An 18,678-nucleotide genomic window follows, 5' to 3' on the forward strand; every position below is an offset into this window, starting at 1 on the left:
GTCCCATTTCAACTTGGTCTTGAGGAATCCCAGGAGCTCGCTTTTTGGTGATAGCAAGGAAAGGAATTCAAACATCAGAAGGGTCTGCACAAGCTGCACTCTGCAAGATTCGTTAAGTATTCAGGCAGATGCTGTTTGTCCTACAACCTGTTTATTGACTGTCTCAAGTTACTACTTGACTAAGATAATGTTAGTAGCCCACCGAAGGCTTTGGTGGTAATTAAAAAAAATACACACGCACATATACACATACACACATATATACATATACACATATACACGCACACGTGTATATGTTTATGATTTCAAAATGCAGTGCCAGCTCTAGGGACTCTGATGGTTCACACACAATTGAATTTGTTTTCTTTGGGTCACAAGTCTATTTTATCTCAGCAGGATTATATCAGGACCAACTTAGGAGATTTGACATTATGTACCTGGTCTCATTGTCTTTTACTGTTAGCCTACTTTGCCTCAGTTAATCATGAAAAGAAGCACTGAATGTTAGAATATAGATGGTGAATCAAAGAACCTAAGGGAATCTGGCCTTCCTGTGCTAGGAAATCATCAGTCAATGGCAACCTCTCATGGAGGCTTTGGCACCAAAACTCAATTGGCAATCATGAATCCAGGATCTAAAAGGCAGGTCTGGGGTTTCTTTGACCTATTTGAGCCACTCATGAGTCTTGCCTTAGTTTCTATCATGTCTACTTTTGTCATCTAAGGGTCAGCACAAATTATGATACATACAGAAATCTTGAAAAGTAGAGTATTATATTTAAAATAAAAGCTCCTTAGCCTACTAAAAATGACTCCTAAAGCACTTTGAGGAATAGAACCTTTCTCATCTTTCCTTTCTTTGTTAATCTCTGCCCTACTGTTTGGAAGTTATTTGGTGTTTCTTGAACTATAGCCATACTAATTTTGGAGAAGCTCAACCTATTCATTCATATCACTGAGTATGAAGAATGTGAAATTTTGTCATTTATTATTCATTTATTTATGTATTTATTTATTTTAGACCATGGAACCAGTTGCCTCCTGTGATTAAATATAATCTTCGAAATAAAATATGGACTAAAAGTATTCTTTTAACCTCAGGAATTATATCTTTAATGTTCTTTACATCTCGGTATCACCCTCAAATCATTATGGATATTTTTAATATGCATCTGTTGAAAATCAGACCCACAAAAAATGAGTAGAAATAGATGGAGTTGAAGCACAAAAGGTATAGAGGATAACAGACTGGGGGAATTTACATGTCCCCAGTGCCCACCCCAGCCCATAGTCCCAGTCCCAGTGGTACCAGTGAATTATTTAGCAGTATGATTTGTCATGTGAAATAATACATGGTCCACTCATTAAAGACTCATTATATGTCAGACATTTTACATAATTTAAGTCTAACTTTTACAAAGACATATTTATTATTGCAAAAACCAACTCCAAGAGCTCAAGAGGTTTACCTAGGGTTACAGATTCACGTTAATACAGTGCAAGGATTTGAATCTATGTAATCTGAATCCAGAACCAAATGTTTCCACCTCTTCTGCCAAATCCCTATTCATAAGACTTTTAGAGGTCAGAAGAACTCAGAGTCCATCTCTTCCAATTAAGTAGCTATGGGGTCAGGTTGTTTAACCACAATTTTTTTTTATCATACATGATACAGATACACACTTTTTTAGAAACATTAAAATGGTATTTCAATCCTCTTGCTTTAAAAGAGGCCTTGGGGCACCTGGGTGGTTCAGTCGGTTGAGCATCTGACTCTTGGTTTCAGCTCAGGTCACGATCCCAGGGTCATGGGACTGAGCCCCTGTCAGGCTCTGCACTGAGTGGAGAGCCTGCTTAAGATATTCTCTCTCTCACTCTCTCTCCCCTTCTGCTCTTCTTCCCTGCTTGTGCTCTCATAAATAAATAAATAAATAAATAAATAAATAAATAAATAAATAAATAAGTAAGTAAGTAAGTAAGTAAGTAAGTAAGTCTTAATATTGTCCATGTTAGACACGAAGGAAAAACTGATCTGCCTGAAAATGGGGGAGCTATAAGAAGGAATGACGGTTGAGAGGAGAGGGCTCTGTTGCAGGAGAAATTTGAAATATAGAATTTGGGTCAGAGAAAACTTCTACTGCAATGCTGTCTAGAAGAATTACAATGCAAGCCAGTAATGCAAGCCCATGGTTAATTTAAATTTCTTAAGAGCCATGTTTATAAAGTAGAAATAATCTGATGAAATTAATAATATTTTAGATGTAATCCAATGCATTTGAAGGGTTACCATTTCAAAACATATTAATGCAAAACACTGAGATACTTTACATTATTTTTGTTTATGAAGTCTTCACAAAATATCATGTGTGTTTTATACTGAAAGCACATATTTATCTAGAATAGCCACATTTCACATTCTCAATAGCAACATGTGGCTAGAGGTTACTGTTCTGGACACTATGGTTCCAGTTCAAGCATTAAGAAGAATGCTTGAACAGGGAAGGTAGTCAAATGGATTTTGCATTACAATGAATGGATTTCAGAAGAGGTTGCTTGAAGTACAGAAATTTATATGCTAATAATTGGAGAAGGATAAAACTTCCATATGCTAGGAGTGAGGAAGGAGTATAGGTGATAGTGTGGAGTGGAGTAAAGAGAAGAAAAATGAACATTTGGAGAGCAGGCACTTGATATCCATTTTCTAACCCTAACTCAACAGAAAGTTACCCTCAACCCATTATACAGATGAGAACACGAAAGTTTAGAGACAGCCACTTGCTCAAGTTTCTAATTTTTACTACTCCATGGATCTGTGACTACCTTAAATCAATAGCTTGTATCTATCTTATTCCAGCAGCCTGTAGTAAAAGAAAAGTATAATCCTGCCAGTGGACCTGAGCCTACATTGTTGACATGAGGGGATTTGCAAAGGGCAAGGTCAGAGGAGGATACAAAGCTTGCAAAGAAATGTATTTCAAAGGCTGTAGCTACAACCCGGAGCCTTTAAGGTGTTGAAGGCAGGGAGCCAGGGCCCTAGGCAGCTGTTCTGCTACACAGTTGTTATTCTGGCGACATGTACCTGCTGTTCTGTGGCACAGCTGAAGATAAAAAGCAAAGGATCAGGTTTGATATGTAGTCAGAAAGCATAGGTAGAAGAACTGAAGAAACTTTGCACATGAGGTTGGTTAAGAATCAGAGAAGCTTGCCCAATGGCCTGCTCTGGATATTCACACACTAGGATAGATTCTTATACAATTTATACAGGCTCAGTATGTTTTCTAGCTTATATTTTAAAATATAAAATAATAATCATACTCTAAACTGCACATGTGAAATGCAGATAATCTACATTCTCTGGACATAGATTTTTGAGTAATCTGCTTGCATCATGGTGGTGAGATTTTTCACCACACTGTTCCCATATGGTCAAATCTTTTATGAGAATTTGGAGAAGGAGAGAAGGGACATCAGACAAATACAATTAGCCTTACTTTTGCAAAAACGGATTTTCATGAAAAGCAAGTTATTTTCAGGTAAGGCTCATTTCAGAGAGGAAAGAAAAATCAAATGAGCTGAATAGTAATAAGACCCTCTTTAAAAATGGAATCATAATGAATTCCCATTTCTATTTGGATAAGAAGTTCACACTTAATTACTTAACCTATAGAATTGTAAGAGAATTAGAAGGATAGACTATTCATCCATTAAAAATTCCTTCAACAGTTATTTTTTGAGCACCTATTATGAGCTGACCACTTTTCTAGGCTCTGGTTATAGAGTAGTGTGGCAGAGATGCTGGTTGATCCCTGAACCCATGTCTTCTTCTAGGAACACAACTAGACTACATTTCCTAGCCTTCTTTGTGGTTAGGTTTGGAACTGTGACTAGCCAATGGAATATAAGAGAAAGTGTTACCTCTGCTCCTGCCACGTCTGATTCTCCACAATCTTTCACCTACCACACTGACCTTGGAAGTTAAATTGAAGGTGGTGAAATCATTAGAAGAAAGATGCAGAATCCTCATTTAGAAGACAGGAATAAGAACACTGGTTTTAGACCTGAGGTGAGCTAGAAATAAACTCCTACCTTACAGCAGCTAGTGTGACCTTAAATAACATAAGTATAAACAACAGGCATGCTGTGTGCCCTCTAGGTCTTACATTCAAATGGAAACAGACAATAAATAAACAAACCACAGAGACATTTGGGTATATATGAAAATGTTAAGCCCAGATATAGAAGAACCCCACATAGCTCAGATTCACGATAAAAGATTAAAAGTGGTGGTGATACAAAAGTAATTTACATTTGACCACAGAATAAAGTATCTCTTTATCTTTTCTCTTCATCCTGTTCCCCCTTCCCAGCACAGTTTTTTTTTTTCCAAGTAAAGTCTATTTACTGAAATAGTGATAGACTTCAAAGTATGTGGAACAAGAGAAATCATATTATCTTAGAGATTTCGGTTCACTGTTTTCTTTACTGAATGTTAATCCACTTGTAGAAAGATGTAAATGCATCTTTTTTTTTTCCAGGCAATAATGAAACATTGGTTGCCTGTTTTCTCCCATGAACAAAAAAGAAATGCTGAATACATCGCCTGGTCATAGAGCAGTAAGCAGGATGGCTGAGGTGGTAATCAAAGAGGTCTGAGATCTAGTCCTAATTATGTGATGTTAGTTAAAGTAGCTGCTTCTGAAGGCTTAGTTTCTATATCTACAAAATTAGAGTTTTGGGCTAAATGACCTATAAGATTTCTCCCAGCTCTCACATTTCTATTTCTATTTCCAACATTTGAACCCAAACTTTTTTTCTTTGTACAGAAAGTGGTAAAAGTATGGCTCAGATGCAATGGCTTGGGAGATATGCTGCATGGTTTATAGGTTCAAATTATGGGACTCAGTATGTGAACTCTGAATCCTTGACTCTCAGTTAGAGGCCTGATGCATTATCCAGAAAACAGAGGCTAAAGAGACATTGGAAAATTTCAGGTGATGCGGAGATTCTGTTTGAATTATCCAAAAAACTGCCCAGGACTTTTGCTTCATTTGACCCCTGCACTTCCGAGGCAGATATAGATACATATATAGAGAGAGAAAGAGAGACGAGAGAGATTTGTGATTCTGATTTCCCAAAGCTCTGAGCCTCCTTTGTCCTTTGAAATGTCAACCTTTCAAAATAAGGACTGTATTGTTTTTAACAATTGGGTCTCTCTCCCCAGCCTTCCACCCCCTGCCCAGCTTCTCTCTTCTCTGTGCTCTAACTCAGGTCCCTCTCAGCTGTCTGGCTCCTGCTGGTGTGCATTATGATTGAACGTACTCTATGCTTTCCTTACCAGCGTGCCTTTGATTCAGATACAGACGGATACATTATTGATCAGAGTTTGGCTGCTGCTCTTCGCTGGCTGGGGCTGCACTACTTACTAATAAACGAGTAAGAGAAGAAGAGTGAGGAGAGCCTGTATCCTTTTAAAAAGCAAGTAGATAACAACCCCACAGTCTCCATCTTGGAACCTTTAAGAAATGCTACCCGGTTTCCTGCTAGGAGCCTTAGTTTGTCTGGTGAAGCATCATCGCTGCACAGAGAGAGGTCTGTGGTGGCCACACCAGGCAGTGAAGGCTTGCTTGGACGAAGAAGAAATTTGCATAGACGGAGGCCCATTTTATGTCCCACAGTGCGTGAGTGGTTGAGCCTCTTTGCGAAATGTGTCATATAAACCCTAAGTGGCCATTTTGAAACAAATTCTTTAGAATCCTAATTAATTTTTGCCCCCAATCTATGATCAGGTCTCTGGACTCTGAACCTTCACCCTCCTCTTGATACTAAAGGCTGCTATGCTGGGAATCCTGCTTCTCACTCTTTGGCCTCTTTTCTGGGGGCCTCGGAGAGATGACTGAAAAAGCTGTAATAGAAGATTTCATTATCTTACTTGAAGTTTTCTTTTTCTTTAGACATTTCAATCCCTGTTTCAAAATGTCATATTTTCAAGTGCTCATATCCTTTAATACAAAAACTCCACTATTATTAAAGTTCGGCTTGCAAAAGAGTGTGTGCATGTGCATGTGTGTGCATGCACAGACATACAGACATGATTCTTCTACCTATAACGGAAAACCTGGAAAAAATTTGGGGACTACCTTAAATAAATTATTGGTCATCCACACAATTGAACAACATGCAGCTATTTAAAAAGTGAGATGGATATATATCTATATTTATAGTGATTTTGAAAAAAAATCTATTATATTTTTAAATGGAAAACATACTTGTATAGGCTAAACTCTTCTGTCAAAAATTTTATCTACTACCGATCTACTTATCTGTCAGTCGGATGGTCTGTCCATCCATCCATCCACCCATCCAACTAACTATGCTGGTTTAGGCGCAAAGCATATCATATTTTGTAGAGATGAAGATAAAATCTGTTAGTTGAGTGACTGTGGGAAAAGGAAACTTAGATGTTAGAGTTTACCTTCCTGTTTTTTTTTCTTCTAGCTTTGTGTAGATATCACTTTTATTTTGAAAGATGTCACATCAACTAAGGCTAACTGGACTCTGATATTATACAGAATCCTTATTCTTTATTTATTCTTATGTTTCAAAATCTTTATAAGCTTTGTTTAAAAATGCCCTAATATTAAGGCTTAATAGTCACATAAAAAGACAGTGTGAGTCACTTTTCTGAAAGTGGATTTGAAAGATGCAGAAAGACTCATGGGGGTTATGAGTCCCCGAATAGTGAGAAGACACCTAGGGGAGCAAAGGAAAGCAGGGTGAAGGGGACAGGAACCACATGGAGCTATGTGCTTCTCTGGGCTGCATGGAGGCAGCAGGAAGGAGGGCTGACTGGTAGTTAGGAAAATTGGATTCCAGCCCTGCTCTGCCATTTACTACCTCCTGCACATGTCACTTAACCTCTCCTAACCTCAGTTTCCTCATTTATAAAATAAGGGAATTGTGTTGGGTGATTTCTGAGGTGCCTTCTAGCTCAGAAATCTATTAAATTCTATGAAACATCATCCTTTTTCCCACCACATAATTGGCAGGAGGTGGTAATGAAATAAGGTCCAGAATAGAATTCATCTTTCAATGTACATTTTCTCTGTCCTTCAAATGGAAGTAGCTGGTAGGTCTTCTTTTTCCCCTCCTGTTACCCTGACTGTGAGTGAGGATAAACTCCCGACACAGGACCCCATGGAGACTTTTATGTGCTGGGAAAAAGCAAGCTGACCCGAAATACCTTTGACAGAGCATTCTTCTGGTCAGAGCCAGAAAAGGCAGGCACAGTGAATAAAACATAGGCTAGAAAGAGCGATCAGGTTTTTTGTTTGTTCGTTTTTTCTAATTTTTTAAACCAGAAAAAATACATCATTTACCATTTGGAATTTTGTAGTATGTGGTAATTTCTATTTTATCTGATTCAGCCCAATTGTCCTTTTTAAAGCATTTCAGCTCTGCTAATGCTTTCTTTTTTTCCCCCAAGTTTATTTATTTTTTGAGAAAAATTGAAAGAGAGAGAGAGAGAGAGAGAGAGAGAGAGAGAGAGAGAGAATGCATGAAGGGGAGGGGCAGAGAAAAAGGGAGAAAGAATCCCAAGCAGGCCCCCTGCATTGTTAGTATGAAGCCCCATGCAGAGCTTGAATTCATGAACCACAAATTCATGACCTGAGCCAAAACCAAGAGTCTGATGACCAAATGAGCCACCCAGGTGCCCATCCACCAATGTTTTCTATTCCAAACCTACAGGGATAAAAAAGTCTGACCTGGTCTCTACCATTCCAGCCGACTGTCAAGTTTCCCCAATCCCTTAAAGCCCTTGGCTTGCAGTTATGGAAAGAGATAAAGCCACAGACCTGGGTGAACACTATTTAATGATATGACCCAGGAGGGCTAATGCACTTTGAAATAACTTCTTGAGCACCTGCCACATATTCTGCATCATTTTAAACATTAAATATCCGAAGGTCAAAGTCCTATCTGAAGACGATAGGAGTCTAAAGGGATAAGGAATCAACACACTATAACCATAATACAGGTCCCACACCAGAAGGATGGGCCAGAGCTCTGGAAAGACAGAGGAGATTCATTTGAACTGGGCCTTAAAGGCAAGAATCAATATCCAGGTTCTTTTGCTAACAGTTTCTGAACTTACTATGGCAAGGAAAGTATCTTCATTCTTTCACATGCGAGAGCCCCAGAAGACAGCATGGATATATACAGCCAGTAGGCTACCTGGGAACCAAGGCATGAAGAAAGACGCAGGAATAGCAGAGCTGAGTGGTTGGTCTGAGAACACGCAAGAGCAGGGCAATGTTGAGCAAGCCAGTGGAGAATGGGCCCTCAAAGGAAGCAATAGGGTAACAGAACAGGGTGGGGTGGGATGAAACATGGTACAGGGCCGTGCCTCTTAGACATTGCAGGTTTCATTCCAATATGGTCTTGTTTACCTTATCTCTTCAGAGACTGAGTTTTACTGGGAATCCTATACTGACTGCCTCCAGGGTGCATCTCCTTTCAAATAAGGTCCCTCATCTGCTATAAGCCATCACAAGCATGGCAACTTTTGTCCTGAAGCCTTTGGCAAAGTGGAGCCAACCTAGCAGGATCACTAAAGCGCAGACACCCTGCTGGGGTGAAGATGAATGGAACTGCAACTGGGAAATATTTTACAAGCAGGTGTGAATAAATGGAGAAACAAAGAAAATATTTCTGTCACTGAGTGATTTACACTAGATTCAGACTAAGACTCATAGCCACATGCAGGAATCAGCTGGAAGTCACACGTGAAAGAGTAAATACCGTTTTTTTTTTCTTTAAGTAATATGCACATTTAAATCAAATCAACAAATCCTTTTTAAATGATAGCATTGTTCCCCAAATGTTGTCATTCCTTGATTTAGTTATTTTTCTTCTAGCAGAGGTCATAGTCAGATTGCTGGAGTCCATGGGGTGAGGGAGAAATGATAGGTGTTAATGGTTGACCAATGACTTTTTCTGATAAGTAATAAATGAAGGGGCTCTACATCTTTCCAAATTTTAAAGGGTTTCCCACTAGCCTGAAATTTCTGAGGCCATAGGTGTTCATGGGTTTAAGGATGATAAGTTTCTACAAAAGTCGTATTCAAATGTCAGTTAATAGTCCAATAGTTAGTGCTATTAACATATGTGCTCTAGATAGACATTTTGTGAAGTCATCATGCAGAAAGTAATTTTGCTTTGTGAGTGTACAGGCATAATCAAGGTAAAACAATACTCCATTTTGATGCCCAATAAGATACACACACACACACACACACACACACGAAGAAGAGACATTGATGACAGACATTTTCTGTTTCCTTAAGTGTTGACTCAGGGATGGAGAAATATTTGCCAAGTCATGAGTGATTTCAGTATTATAGTTAGAATACTTGAAATTTTGCAAAATGGGGTCTTGTGTTTTAGGTTCTGAAGGGCTAACAATGCTCACCACTTTTTAAGCTTCTTGACCATATGTAGTTATATACGTTCAGTGGCAGTGCCCTAAAGCCATGTAACTATGAGCCATATTATCATAGGTTCTAGCTCTTTTGTTTATATAGAATTAAGAACTTAAGATAAATGATTTTATTTATCCTCCAAATCACAATGTGAAATATTCAGGGTCTTATTAAAGGTCCTTAATTGAAATGCCATGATAATGCAAACACAGAAACAAACAATAAAACCTTGAGCTTCCGGGTCTCAGATAAATGTGTTCTGTAGACTCCACTGCTTCCAAAATAGAAGAATTCTAGAAGAATCACATCAGAGAAATCTGAGGGATCCCAGAAAAATCACAACCTTTAGAGAAATCAGGGTTTTCAGAGCTATTTGACTGACAAAACCATGCCTTTTTCCTGGCTTCATCTCAGCCCCTGGAGCTGTCACACTAAGAGGCTGTATGATTTCACACAGAGTGTGTGATCAGAAGTGTGGCAGGCAACTTGAGGCCACCTAGGAACACAAGGGAGTGTGATCATGCATATGTCCCAGGAGCAATTCTAGAAATGAAGAAGGAATAATAAATAAATAAGAGCTGTGGGTGGAAGAACCTCACACTGTGGCTTTCTGTCTGTAATAACGAATCTGATACTTAATAAATGAGCAAATATTTATTTTGAACAGTGTATATCCTCAATATCATGAAAGGAGCTATGTAAGGTAGAGACAAATAATGAAATGTCCCCTACCCTCAAACAGCTTGTGATCTATCATTTAAAAAAAATTTTTTTAATGTGTATTTATTTTTTGAGAGAGACAGAATGCAAGCAGGGGAGGGGCAGAGAGAGGAAGACACAGAATCTGAAGCAGGCTCTGGGCTCCAAGCTGTCAGCACAGCTGATGTGGGGCTCGAACTCACAGACTGAGAGATCATAACCTGAGCTGACGTCAGATGCTTAACCAATTGAGCCACCCAGGTGCCCCACTTGTGATTTTATCTTAATGAAGCATATTCTTGTTTCTGGTCCACTGAAATGTAAAAGGGCCACTTTTACCTTATCTTAGAATCCTTAGATAGTTTTGCTTAGATGGGATATAATTCATGCTGTTTTGACCATGACCAGTATAAAATGTGTGTTTTTTTCAAATATAAATATTAAAAGATATGAAATGATAACTGATGTGAGTTGTCCTTCCTGAAACAAGTCCAGGCATATTTACACGCACTGATACTCAGGGGGTGCCAGAAATTAAATTTCAATTGTCCATATGGCCCTGACTTGAGGGAAGTGGTCTATGTCAGCATGAAGGGCAGCTTTGTCAGATGACTCTGGATGGATTTTCACGGAAAATAAAAGACATGAAGAAGAATGGAGATGCAATTCTATCTTCTCTGAAATATGTTGATGCCTTTATGGGGGAGATGGTTCCTCCCTTTCTAAAGAGGGGAGTTAAACATCAGTGATGACCAGGCAGGAGAAAATTGAGGATCTGGGACTATTTTCTGGGTTAATTATAGATATCATCTCAGTAGATTCACCCTTAATCATCTAGTCTTGATAGCAAACTATTCTTGGTATAAGATGGTAAGTATTTAAAAGAAAACCAGAAAATAAATGATTTTTCACAACCCTTGGCAACCCTGAGGATGTCTTGGTATGGATTAATTATCACTCATCCTCTTGCCTGGTTTTAGGGAGACTCATCACTGATGGTCAGTTATTATATTAATCCCTATAAAATTGTTGAAAGTAAAACCATAGTATTCAAAGTGCTTATTTTGCACAAAATGAACTAATGTCTTGCACCTCAAGCTGGCCAAGATTTAGCCTCTAAAAAAAGTCATTAATGCTATATGTCACTTTCCATAATATATTCCAGAAAGTTATGAGTAAATATTTTGGGGTATATCAATCACATATAAATGCATTGTGAGAGTTGGCTGTTTAAAATAATTCCATCTAATTCAACAGCTTTTGCTGAGAATTGATTTCATTGCAGGCATTGAACTAGATGCTGTGGATGTACAGATGAATATAACTTTGTTCCTGTCATCAAAAATCTTACAGTTTAGTGTAAGGGAGAGATGCATTAATACCAGATGTCGATATCATATGCTGAGTGCACACCTAAGGTAATGTGAGAGAACAAAGAAGGAGCAACCTGTTCATCCTGTGGAGATCAGTAATAGTGTTTGGAAGAAAAAGAAACGGCTGAGCTGGGGTTTGAAGGGAGAATGGAAATTGTTAAAGAATTCTTTGGTCCAGTAATCATTCCTTATTTTATTCATACTGTTTGTGTAATTTCAGCCAAAACACAACCTTATTTCTCTTGAACTCCTCAATTGTAGAATAGGGAATTAGAGACAAATGCAGCAAATGGTTTACTACACATTGATACATTCTTTGGTTCATTCTTACATACTTTTGTTCATATAATAAGTGTTAATACCCCTGCCTTGTTCTTGTACTATAAATATTATCAATGCATTTACATTCAACCTGAAGATATGATGGGAAATGAGTATTATTGGTGCCATTAACAGGTCTGATACAGAAAGTCTAGACCAATCAGGGAAAAAAAGAGCAGTGCATTTGTTTTCATGGCTACATTAATGAAAAGGAGTATACGATGGGGAGGGGATGACCTCCTGGAGAGAAAAAAAGCTGAACAATCACAATACATCAAATTCTGTCTTCTGAGAAGCCTCTGTGACTATATGTCTATTATCTTTGTGTATCAATTTTCACTCTGAATCAAATGGCTCTCTCTTAATTTGCATATTAGTGAAGGAAGAGTTTTTATTGAATCAATTTACATTTATTTTCCTCAGGTTTTTTTTTGGGGGGGGCAGTGGAAGTATGGAGGAGGTTACTGATGACAGAATCATGTTAACTCACAGGTTCTGATTGAAAGGGCTTTTATTCAACCATGTAAATAATTACACCTAGTGTGCAAGAGCATGTGGTACTGGTGCTGGGACAGGGGACCATACCGCAGCTGCAGCTTCCACAGTGCAGTGAGGACAGGCTTCCTAAATCTTTCCACATGTCCTTACTGTTGTCACACATAAAACACAATGGCCTACATACACTAACAACTGGCTTTCTGGATCTTTATTTTGTTTGGGGTTTGAGTCATTAAAACCTCATGTTACTGATTTATTTGAGAATAATCTACAGGATAAGGAAAATATCTCCCAGATACATTAACTAGAATGACACTAACTCTCCATGTGGCAGAAAACCGTTTTCTAAAGAACTGTTTTAGGTGATAGTTGTTTTACCTAAGATCTGGTAGTAGCAAAATGAAAGACAAAGAACCATTCTCATACAGAGAAAGCAATAAGCAAGGGAGCATTGTTAAATGCATTACCATCTACTGAAGCCCACATGAAGATATGTATTTAATTAGCCTTTGGGCTATCTCTAAATGCTTGCTTTTATTCCATAGTATATGGGGAATCTTAATTTGCACATGCTAATGCACCTTCATAAAGACCTCCTTTGGAAAAACTCTTTTAAATTATTGAGGCATCCTTGGCTGTAATGCTTTATAAATGCTTCTGAATTTAAAAACAAAATGTGTAAATAGGGCTTTTTTTTTCTTTAACCTGTCAAACCTCTGTCAGCCAGTAGCAATCTGTTTTTTTTTTAAGCAAGGAAGTTAGAGTTTACAAATTCTCATAGTTATGGAACTTAGGGTAATAATAGCTAACATACTTGATTCATTTGTAATATAGAGTGCATCCATGCTGGAGGGCTTTTTTATACATATGGAAATTAGAAAGGCATATTTCTTCTTTCCTAAATCTGTGATCTAGAAATATCAGATGCATAATGAAAAATAGATAATCTTTTTTGTTTGAGAGAGACAGAGAGACAGAGAGAGTGGGGGAGGGACACAGAGAGAGGGAGAATTCCAAACAGGCTCTGTGCTGTCAGCATAGAGCCCTACAGGGGGCTTGACTCAGGAACCATGAGATCATGACTTCAGCTGAAACCAATAAACCAAGAGTCAGACTCTTAATCAACTGAAGCGCCCAGGTGCCCCGATAATAATTTTTTCACAAGTGTATAGATTTTTTTTAAGTTTTTAAATATTTATTATTTTTGAGAGAGAGAGAGAGATTGTGCGCTCAAACAGGGGAGGGGCAGAGAGAGAGAGGGAGACAAGCATCTGAAGCAGGCTCCAGGCTCTGAGCTGTCAGCACAGAGCTTGACACGGGGCTTGAGATCATGTGAGATCATAACCTGAGCTTAAGTCGGACGCTTAACCGGCTGAGCCAGCCAGGTGCCCCACAAACATTTAGATTTTTGACTAAACGACAGATCTCATCTCGGGTGAATAGACCAGTTCTTGGTTCTTTGCAGGCAGCTGACCTTGGGGAAGAGTGTAGCACAGAGCGGGCAGGCTCCAGGGCTTTGCTGCCCCAAACCAAACTCTTACTCATTCATGCACAGGTGGCTTTTTAATTTTTGTATTCTTATTTTTTTTCTGGAGCACTAATGTTTTCCCAAATGTTAAGACCTAATACCTAGGGTTGCAGGTAGTGGCGGTGATGGTGTCTTTTTTTTTTTTTTTTTTTTTTTTTTTTACCTGAGAAGATAACACACTGAAAGAAAAGGCTTGGTCTTTGGAGTCAGAGATACCTGGGTTCAAATGACAGTATCCTGACTCAGGACACTGGTAAAAATGATAATATAAATCCATGGGTGCATATGTATAGAAAGCAGCTTATGAGAAGTGAGGGGTCCTGACCAGGTAGCTCTCCTACTGTTGGAGAAAAACTGAGGCTAGATTCCATTGGGTCAAGGTTTCTAGTCTTCCATACCAATGCCACTTCTGTCTTACTCTAAATAGCTGCAAGTTTGGTAGAAAAAGGACAAAGGGGATGAACAACAGCTGTTGCTGTTCCAGGGTTTTATTAAATTATACTTTTAAAAACCCATGTATCTAAAACTCAGTGTGCAATGAATGTAAGCAGGCTGTGCAGAAAAGCTCCAGGCAGCTGGGAGAGTTACAAAAGCAAAGTGGGAACAAGAGAAATATACCCATATGTTCAAATCAAAAACAGTTTTCAATACAGCCCACTCTGCTGACTCCCAGCACAGAGATGAAGAGTCACAGCCTCCCTCCCTGTACAAAAAAGCAGACTTGGGTCATACAAACACATTCACCTGCGGTTCTGGGCCTGCCCGTGTTCGGTCTGATGCCCTGACACCCTGCCGATGTTTTACTTGCATTCAGACTCTGTCTTTCTCATAGGCAACAGGCCTGGGAGATTCCAAGAAGTATTAATGATCTCCTCTCCCTGGGGCAACTGGCTTTCTTCCTTCCAGTGTAGGATTACTTTAGGGAATGACTCCTTTGAGTACACAGGCACAGCGTTCAGTTTTAAACCAGGCTTTGCCACTTCACATTTGCACTGCTGCAATGAGGTCATTTCATCCAAAATTAATATCTCAGAGCAGCTATTGAAGAGAAGCAAGAGAGGGGCAAATTGGGGAAAGCCGCTCTGCTCTTGCTCCTGCTGAAAGCCCTAACCCTGGTATGGTTGATTATGACTCCAGGGTTCGACTGGTCCTGACATTGTATGGGAAGCCCTCTCCATGGGTTCTCCTTAAAGCAAATGTTGTCAACATTTTTCAGCCTGGCTATACAAGACACATGGTGTGAAATCAACACACAGCACACATTTCAAAAAGCACACCCGGAATTCCACCTTTTTTCAACTTTAGGCTTTTCTACCACTTCCCCCCTTAAGAAAATGGGTCATAACATAAAGAAAGGAACAAGAATGGCATTATTATAGGGATTACCTTGAATTTGGTCTAATTATTGAAAACTTTGTTTGCAAACTTTTATATTTTGTCATTAGACCACATCATTTAGAAACATCTTACATCTGATTTTGACATTCTTTAAAAATTAGCATAAATGGGGGTGACTGGGTGGTTCAGTTGGTTAAGCGTTCGACTCTTGATTTCAGTTCAGGGCATGATCTCATGGTTCCTGAGTTCAAGCCCCACATGGGACTCCGTGCTGACAGTTCAGACCCTGCTTGGGATTCTCACTCTCTCTCTCTTTCTCTCTATTCTTTCTCTATTCACATGCTCTCTCTCTCTCTGTCTCTGTCTCTCTCTCTCAAAACAAATAATTAGCACAAATAATTAGCACAAATGAACAACTTAAGGCTATAGTGTCTGTTTATGTTACTAAATCTGCAGAAATCCCACATCCAAGTTTTACTTACCTTCACACTGATCACCTATGTTTTCGTTGCTTTTCAACACCTTAATTCTAGAGAACTTGGAATGAAGAGGTAGGAAACTTTACTTAATCTGAGAAACACCAAGATATCTATGGCTTTCTGTGACAGAACACCAAGTAAGAAAAACCCTAGACAGCAAAGTGATGATAAAAAGACCATTTATGCACCTAATTGATAAGCATATGCTAATGAACCAACTCCCTACTTCTTCCAACAAAATATTACTACATTTCAAGTGATAGGAAAAGCTTGAGTTTGGGATTTGGTCATAACTCTAAAGCAGTTCTTGTGTAAAGTTTAGATATATGGGGGGAAATCCACTGTCTTTAAATCCTAATTAGGCTTTTCTAATCTGAAAGTAATGGGTTGCTGAGACAGTTAAAGGTAATGACTAATGGGGAGTCTAGGATCATCTCTGAATTTACAGAATATGCTCTCAGGCTTCACTCTGTCAATATAAGAAATCAAGGACTAGCCATAATCCTGGCAAACAATCTATGGTTCCCCTGCTTGTCCTTTGTGATTGTTTTCATGCATTATGTATGGTACTCATCTGATATTACCAGTTAACAATGTTAACTATGGTGAAAATGATGATGAGAAGTAAAAATTAAAAATAGAATAAAGCTTTCCAAATTAGAAGTTTAACGAGAAAAGATTTCTCCCTCATTAAAATTTTGTGTGTCTCCTCTGAACCAATCTTTGTACCTCCTACTGCTACGCCCATTTGATTCTTCAAACTAAGCTCTAAGGAAGAAGTTCCACCTTTGATTAAGGAGGTCCAATTATTTCATTAATGAAATGACTAATTATGTCAAAACTTACATAATACACCTGTATTATTCTTCTCAGAAATGACACTGGGTTGAAATAGCTCTACCCTGAGGCAAAGTAGTTGAAAATAGTTGCAGCTACCTTTTGCTAATTAGGTAAATCCTTTTCAAAATTAGAGATTTGTAATTCTGGATCAAATGAGGGTCTATGTCAACAGAATATAAAATTGTCTCTAAAGGAAAAGACTAAGCAAATTTTAATAAAATCCATTCTTATGTTCTTGATCAGTATTTGGGTTACAGAATTCTGCTTTGTTGTGACTTTGAAAAGCAGTTCACACTTGGGCAAAATTTATTGAGCACAGCCTCCCTGGACAATAACTAAGAGCTGACCAGCAAATATGTGTTAGTAACCACTGTGATTCCCATTGTCTGGTCAGGTACAGAATTGACATGCAATGCAAATGAGATAGGAGCCAGTCACTTTCTAGGACTCTTGCCTGTTTTGTTTTGAAGTGGAGACTGATGCATTCTATCATGGTGACGAAGAGCTTGGCACTGAAGTCAAAGAGCCTGGGTTCAAATTCTGTATCTGTCTCCCATCAGTTACAAGACTTATACAGATGTTATTATGATTAAAAGAGATAATATGTGCAAAAAAACCTGAATGCATCTAATAACAGTAAGTTAGCAATAGAAGTAATTTTTTGCTAAGTTGTACCGATTTCAGGGACAGATGTTCCTGGATATTAGAGGCATCTTATCCTTTCCGTTTCCTGTTTTGCATGCAAGTAACATCACTTGTACTCTGTTTTTAGTTACACCCTTTGAGCATTTTAAAGGCATGGCCTACTCTTGTGGATCAGAGTTAAAATATCAAACACCCTAAGCAATGATACCAGTTGGACACGGAAAGCATGGCAGGACACAGCTTGGGCAGGTGCCGAAGAGCCTAAGTCTGAGATAGCCTGGGTGAGTAATGGACACTTTGGGTCTATGGAACTGCTGTGTCTGTCCTGGAAATAATGATAGAGCATGGTATTCCTAAAGGACGTAGGAAAGGTATGCATAGTGGTGTGCGTGTACATGTACCTGTGTAGAGTTTATCACTGTCTTCTCAGGTGCTTTACTTAGCAAATGAGCTCAGCAATATTCCCCCTGAAATTGCTTGCTCCAGGGTGCTTAACAAATGGTTGACCGTTTAATGGCCCGAGGCAGAGCCAGGGAAGGTTAACACACTGACAAAATGGGCATTAACTATGATAACAACTGTTTTCATGGGGGATTATTGCTATTATAAACCTTATTCAATATCATAATACCAGCAATAATTTTTTCGTTTTCTCCCATTTTAAAATTAAGTCATCCTCCAGAATGTACATGACACAGAGGAGACCTGAAAACTCAAAGTGTTAGACCTTTAATGGCCTTTTCATAATTCTCTGTTGTTGCAAAAACAAAACAAAACAAAACAAAACAAAACAAAACAAAAAACTCTTAGATGCATAATCCAATGCTTGGAAAGATTATATTACTAGAACTAGATGAAGTGTATTTAGAAAAAGACATATCAATTTATTACATTCTACTGTGACAAAGACTCACACTCATGTCTTCTAAGCCCTAACAATTTTCATTTTGACTGGATTTGATGTCCATGGTTAGAACAGACACTGGCTTACACAATAAAACAAAGGGTGTGTGTGTGTGTGTGTGTGTGTGTGTGTGTGTGTGTTTTATACATATATAGAAAATCTCTGTCCAATTGTACATTGCCTGGCTGGGAAGGAAACAACCTGAAGACTCGTATAACCTAGCCTCATTAGCATAAAACATGGGTAGTTTATCTTAAGAGCATCTAGAAGATAAAATGTCTGCTCACCAAGAAGACGACATCTCTCAGGTACTACTCAGTTTTGGAGCATAACCCAATAATAGCCATACAGGAAGGTGCACCATCTGAAGGAATGGGTGGTTTGGTTGGTCCCAGAAAGAATAGGCCCTGGGCAAGGGGCTTCTGATGGAGATGTTTCTAGATGCAAATGACCTATCCAAAGGTGGAATGCAGGAGCAATGTCCAGCATCTTACTTCCTAATTCTGTTAAGACCAGGAATAATAATAATAATAATAATAATAATAATAATAATAATAAATATAATAATAATAAT

This window comes from Felis catus, chromosome C2 (assembly GCF_018350175.1).
Source record: "Felis catus isolate Fca126 chromosome C2, F.catus_Fca126_mat1.0, whole genome shotgun sequence".
In the NCBI taxonomy this organism is placed as follows: domain Eukaryota; kingdom Metazoa; phylum Chordata; class Mammalia; order Carnivora; family Felidae; genus Felis; species Felis catus.